The sequence below is a fragment of the Aethalodelphis obliquidens genome, unplaced genomic scaffold (assembly GCF_003676395.1).
Source record: "Aethalodelphis obliquidens isolate GAN/ISIS:26980383/991018 unplaced genomic scaffold, ASM367639v1 scaffold95, whole genome shotgun sequence".
Classification (NCBI taxonomy): domain Eukaryota; kingdom Metazoa; phylum Chordata; class Mammalia; order Artiodactyla; family Delphinidae; genus Aethalodelphis; species Aethalodelphis obliquidens.
Window position 1 is genome coordinate 1,817,748 of NW_020838039.1, and position 7,069 is coordinate 1,824,816.

Here is a 7,069-nt window from a genome sequence, read left to right on the forward strand (position 1 = left end):
TTCTAAAAGCAGTTATTGTCCAAAGCTAGAAGAGCTTAAGTCTTCTCAGATGAACATGTGAATGAATGGAGGGAGGTAAACAAAAAATAAAATTTAAAAAGACAAGGTCTGGGCTTCCCTGGTGGCGCAGTGGTTGGGAGTCCGCCTGCCGATGCGGGGGGCGCGGGTTCGTGCCCCGGTCCGGGAGGATCCCACGTGCCGCGGAGCGGCTGGGCCCGTGAGCCATGGCCGCTGGGCCTGCGCGTCCGGAGCCTGTGCTCCGCAACGGGAGAGGCCACAGCAGTGAGAGGCCCGCGTACCGCAAAAAAAAAAAAAAAAAAAAGACAAGGTCTGATAGGGGAGCAGCTGGATAAGAAAATCAAAAAAGGAACAGTAATTTAAAGTTTGTTCCAGCTGTAATGTGGGCTATTCTGACCTTAAGGCAGCATCACATGGCATATTTCTGAGTCCATTCCTGAGGTATTCTGTTGTACTTATCTCTGTCTGTCTTATAGATCCATGCAATCTCTGGTATTAGGGGGTCATCTGGGTTTGGATCACACAGCAGTGAACAAATGGATAAAAGAACTTGAAAAATAGTTGAAGCAGATGACCACTGTGATCTTAGAATATCAAAACAAATGTGGCCATTCCTGTTGATATTTTGATGATAAATTCTTATGGTAAATGCAACCTGGTTTGAAGGGATAGTCTGTAGGAAGATGAATTGTCAAAAAGAATACACCACCTTGATATGGGTTGTCATTAAGTCCCATAATTGTGACTTGTCAATGAAACATCATCCCCAACTGGACCTGCAGAACATTGTGCTGGGGGGTCATGGGCCAAATCACTAAGTTCCTTATTAATTCGTTTCAGCGCCATAGTCTGTGCTTTTCTTCTGGCTCCTCACTATCTTGGTGTCTGCTCAAAGGTCCGGCCCAAACTCTTGATTTTCCGGGCTGCTCGGAAGGGTTGCCTCTTTATCTCACACTGGTTCTGCCAGACATAGACGTAGAGGGGCTGGGGCGTCCCTCACGCTGTGGCCTCAGTCTCTTCCCTGCCCACCTGACAGCTGCTGCATCCCTGACCCTATGGTGCTCATGCACATGACATGAGGTGATGGTATTTTTCAATACTATCAAAAGGTTTGTTTTTGTTTTTTGGTTGCACCCGGCACCTTGTGGGATCTTAGTTCCCCAACCAGGAATTGAACCTGGGCCTTGGGCAGAGTCTTAACCACTGGACCACGAGGGACTTCCCAAGGTTTGATTTTTTTCAAAATATAGAATTAGGGGCTTCCGTGGTGGCGCAGTGGTTGAGAGTCCGCCTGCCGATGCAGGGGACACAGGTTCGTGCCCTGGTCCGGGAAGATCCCACATGCCGTGGAGCGGCTGGGCCTGTGAGCCATGGCCGCTGAGCCTGCACGTCCGGAGCCTGTGCTCCGCAACGGCAGAGGCCACAACAGTGAGAGGCCCGCGTACCGAAGAAAAAAAAAAAAAAAAAAATATATATATATATATATATATATATAAAATTAGGCTTTTTATCTTGTGTCATGTAACCGTCTATTTCCTTACCACCAATTTATTTTAATTTTGGATTAAATAAATAATTTTCTTTTAATTTTCTTTTGTTTTGGATCTATCTCTCATGAGTTTCCCTAAACTCTTTTGGAACCTATAGGATTCTTTTTTTTTGGCCACACTGCACCATGGCTTGTGGGACTGCAGTTCCCTGACCAGAGATTGAACCCCGGCCTGGAATCCTAACCACTAGGCAACCAGGGAACTCTCTATAGGATTTTTATTTTATTTTATTTTATTTATTTTCATTTCATTTCATTTTTTTGGCTGCACTGCATGCAGCATGTGAGATCTTAATTCCCCAACCAGGGATGGAACCCATGCCCCCTGCAGTGGAAGCATGGAGTCTTAACTGGACCACCAGGGAAGTCCCCCAAATTGATTTTATTAAAATATAGTTGATTTACAATGTTGTGTTGGTCTCTGATGTACCGAAAAGTGACTCAGTTATATATATATATAATACATATATTCTTTTTCATATTCTTTTCCATTATGGTTTAATTACAGGATATTGAATATAGTTGCCTGTACTATATAGTAAGACTAATCCCAACTCCCAATCCCTCCCTCTCCCATTCCCCCTCCCCCTTGGCAACCACAAGTCTGTTCTCTGTGTCTGTGTGTCTGTTTCATAGATAAGTTCATTTGTGTCATATTTTAGACTTCACATATAAGTGATATCATATGGCATTTGTCTTACTCTTTCTGACTGACTTTAATTAGTAGGATAATCTCTAGGGCCATCCATGTTGCTGCATTATTTTATTGTTTTTTTATGGCTGAATAATATTCCATTGTATATATGTACCACATCTTCTTTATCCATTCATTTGTCAATGGACATTTAGGTTGCTTCCATGTCTTGGCTATTGTAAATAGTACTATTATGAACACAGTGGTGCCTGTATCTTTTCAAATTATGGTTTTGTCCAGATATATGCCCAGGAGTGGGATTGCTGGATCATATGGTAACTCTGTTTTTAGTTTTTTTTTTAAATTAATCTTTATTGGAGTATAGTTGCTTTACAATGTTGTGTTAGTTTCTTGCTGTGCAGCAAAGTGAATCAGTCATACGTATACATATATCCACTCTTCTAAAATTTATTTTTAATTTATTTTATTTTTTTATTATTATTTTTTAATGTGGCTGCCATTTCCTCAATTCTGGGAAAGGATCTTTTTTTTTTTAATTTATTTATTTTTGGCTGCGCTGGGTCTTTGTTGCTGCACATGGGCTTTCTCTAGTTGTGGTGAGCGGGGGCTACTCTTCATTGTGGTGCGCAGGCTTCTCCTTGTGGTGGCTTCTCTTGTTGTGGAGCATGGGCTCTAGGTGCACAGGCTTCAGTAGTTGTGCTGCACGGGCTTCGGTAGTTGTGGCTCGTGGGCTCTAGAGCACAGGCTTGGTAGTTGTGGCACACGGGCTTAGTTGCTCCGCAGCATGTGGGATCTTCCCAGACCAGGGCTCGAACCTGTGTCCCCTGCATTGGCAGGAAGATTCTTAACCACTGCACCACCAGGGAAAGCCCCCACTCTTTTTTTATATTTCCTTCCCATTTAGGTCACCACAGAGCACTGAGTAGAGTTCCCTGTGCTGTACTATAGGTTCTCATTAGTTATCTAGTTTGTACATAGCAGTGTATATATGTCAGTCCCAGTCTCCCAATTCATCCCGCCCCCTTACCCCCTTGGTAACCATTCGTTTGTTCTCTACATCTGTGACTCTACTTCTGCTTTGCAAATAATTTCATCTTTACCATTTTTCTAGATTCCACATGTAAGCAATATTATATGATATTTGTTTTTCTCTTTCTGACTTACCTCACTCTGTATGACAATCTCTCGGTCCATCCACGTCTCTGCAAATGGCACTATTTCGTTCCTTTTTAAGGCTGAGTAATATTCCATTGTATATATGTACCACATCTTCTTTATCCATTCCTCTGTTGATGGACATTTAGGTTGCTTCCACGTCCTGGCTATTGTAAATAGTGCTGCAGTAAACATCGGGGTGCATGCATCCTCTTTTTTTAAAAAAAATTTATTTATTTATCTATTCATTTATTTATTTTTGGCTGAGTTTGGTCTTTTGTTGCTGCATGCAGGCTTTTTCTAGTTGCGGCAAGTGGGGGCTACCCTTTGTTGCGGTGCACGGGCTTCTCATTGCGGTGGCTTCTCTTGTTGCGGAGCATGGGCTCTAGGCGCGTAGGCTTCAGTAGTTGTGGCATGTGGGCTCAGTAGTTGTGGCTCGCGGGCTCTAGAGTGCAGGCTCAGTAGTTGTGGCGCATGGGCTCAGTTGCTCCGCAGCATGTGGGATCCTCCCAGAGCAGGGTTGAACCCTTGTCCCCTGCACTGGCAGGCAGACTCCCAACCACTGTGCCACCAGGGAAGCCCGCATGCATCCTTTTGAATTATGTTTTTCTCTGGATATATGCCCAGGAGTGGGATTGCTGCGTCATATGGTAGCTCTATTTTTAATTTTTTAAGGAACCTCTGTACTGTTCTCCATAGTGGCTGTACCAATTTACATTCCCATCTCTGTATAGGAGGTGGATTTTTTACATTCTTCAAGCTTCTAGAAGTTTCCTGTTGTGCTAATTCTCAGAGTTTGGCAAACAATTCCTTAGCCATATTTAATCACCCTTCTTTTTGGCACTTTCCCTTCTGCCTTTACATTCTCAACCTGAAGAAACCAGGCTTTTCCTGAAGAATATCTTTAACCTCTAATTCTATCTGCGGAGAATAGAAATACATGAAGCATTTCCTGTGGTTTGTAGAATTGGATCTCAAAATTAAGGTGCATATATATTGAACATATTCAGGTGCATTTTAAGCTTGTGAGCATATGAGAAAAATTTAGAGATTAGGGATTAACTGGTTTCTTTCTCCATCTTAATGCAAATAGTGGTGTTTTATCCCTGAGTTATGTCTAAGTGTTGCCAGTCTTTTCAGCATGATCATGCTGCCAACTACTTTCATTGTTTCCACTTTGCTGTGCTCCAGGGAAATGAGGCCAAGCTGAGAATTAGACTGGGATTTAATATCCCAGGGTTACAACTTACTTGCTTAATAACCTTGGACAAATCACAAAGGCCTCACTAGTCCTTTGTTTCCTTATCTGTGAAGTGGGGAATGATAGTACATACCTCTTAGTTTGGATGTGAAGATTCAGTGGGATCTCATGATCCACCTCACTAGCACGGGGTGTAAGTTTGGCTTTTAAAATTTTCTAATTAATCACTAGAATCTCTACATGTCAATATGTTTGGGATCCCCTATTTAAAATCTCCTTTACAAATTTACTAAGAACTCTAGGTGCTTACTCTTCCGAAGGAGGCGCCTTCTCAACTCCAAATGGAGAGAAACTCAGAAAAGCCCAACCAGTCCACTGGTAGGCCCTGGTCTCAGCTGTTGTTGTTTTGTTGGGACCTGTTGAATAAATTGGTACTACTGAGGCCAGTGGGTCCTCACCCACTGCTGCCATGCCCCTTCTGGTCCAGATCCTTGCACACAACTTGGTGGTGCCCAGGCTTGGCCTCTCAAGGTTACTTCTCTTCTGGTTACATCCACATACTCAGTTGTGTGTCCTGTATCACCCTGTGACATCTGTGCCCAGACAACTGGATCCAGAGAAACTTGTCACCTGTCCAGACATCCCTTCCTTTCTGGATGTGTAATTAGATTTTATTTTCTACCAGTGGACCTCAGTTGTAATCATCCTAATTCATTTGAGAAATTCTGCTAACACTGAATTTCAAAAGGCAAGTGGCCAAGGACACCTTCCCCTTTGGAGACTCCTTAAATCCACTTTGCAAATTTAGCCCCCTCCTCCAATCTATTAGAGCTGAGTACCAAGCAAATCACCAAAGTTCCTATCACTGTCATCTATCAGGAATGGCTTACTAAACCTAAATTTGTATAATTAAGAAGGGTCATTCAAGTGATTATTTCGGGAACAAAGGACTGCCAAGGGACTTTTTGACATTACCCAGACAGAAATAATCTGATACCTTCTTACTAAATAAGGTTAAAAAAACACTTCTGCTTCACCAGACACAGCCGCATATGTGTAAAGTACCTAGCATGCCTCTGTCACTTAGTAGGTGCTCAAAAAATGTTACTGCTCTCCTTCCTCCATTTCTCCTCAGCTCGACCACCCCTCAGCATCATTTAGCTGGGAACATGTAGCTTTCCAGAGACCTAACCCACTCCTAAATGTTCATTTCTCTGCTTGGCTCTGTATGAACACAATATAGATGGTTCTGGGTAGCCTCCTGACAGGCTCACCAAGCTTAGTGTAGACATTGGCTTGTTCTCGGGCATAAAATAAGAATTGGTGGCAGCAGGTCCTCATGCCGACCTCTGATGACCTCCAGCAAGGTTCTACCTTCAGAGCTGCTTTTAGGGGGGTTTGCCTCAGGCAGTTTATACTTTCTGCAAATAGTTAGATTTCATTTTACATTTGTATTCAACTTGTTTTTAATACAGCAAACATGCCTGGAGCATTTTGTCATGGAAAATAATTTGCTAAATCCAAAAATAAACAATGCATAGCTAGTGTCCCTCCTTGTCCCACAAATATACTTCCTGCTTTCTGTGAGAAGGGGTGTGGCATCTGCTGTTTTGGAGCTTCAGTTTCATGGAACTATATTTTCCTTGTCTGGTTTTGCCAACAAAACATGTGTCCATGTGGTTAAGGCACACAGAGGGGCCCTGGGCCACTGCAGTCAGAGGCTGACCTCAGACTCTGTCTTCAGCCTTCCAGACAAGCTCTTTACTACATTTTTTTTGCTGAATTCCCAGACCTCACTACAAGACCTGGGGTGAGGCATCTCAAAAAGAAAGTGACAGCTCCTTTGAATTATTTTGTGTTCAGAAGTGAGTTTCCACATGTTTCATGAGGTAAATCAGGTGCTTAATATCATTATTTTTACAGGTGTTTAATTATTGGCTTTAGACACAAATTCTAATAGAAATAGAAAGAAGAAAAAGTGAGACTAATTCCAAAGCTCTTTTGAAATTATCCTTAGTCCTTCCTGACATTTCCTTACCTGGCCTTTTGTTTTAATGTCTTCAACGGAAGAGTTCTCCTAATGCTGTGAGGTGTGGCTTTGGCTTAGCTGCCTTTCTTTTTTCCAGAGTTAGCCTTTGTCTCTGCAGAACATTGCATCCTAGCTTTTGGAAATCCCCACTGAACTTGGAGAAATTATGCCTTGCCATCCAACCTCTCTCCTGGAACACAATGTGATTTCTGATGGCATACCAGTTGCTCCACTTGACAGTGCTTGCTTGTCTCATTTCACTTGAATATTCACTGGTGAGTAAGAACAGAAGTGGAAAGTAATTACCACAGTTTATTATATGTTATTATATTATTATAAATAATATTATTTATTATATTTATAATATATATATTTATAATAATATTATAAATATTATTTATTATATGTTTCATGCCCATGATAATTACTTTTATAATGCCACTTGTGAATAAATTGATCAGA

The 7,069-nt window shown here is 42.0% G+C and overlaps 1 pseudogene; it reads right to left on the reverse strand.

Moving 5' to 3' along the window:
- Positions 1-427: 427 nt before the first annotated feature.
- On the reverse strand, positions 428-926 carry LOC113614396 (ubiquitin-conjugating enzyme E2 D3 pseudogene; annotated as a pseudogene).
- Between the last annotated feature and the right edge of the window lie 6,143 nt (positions 927-7,069).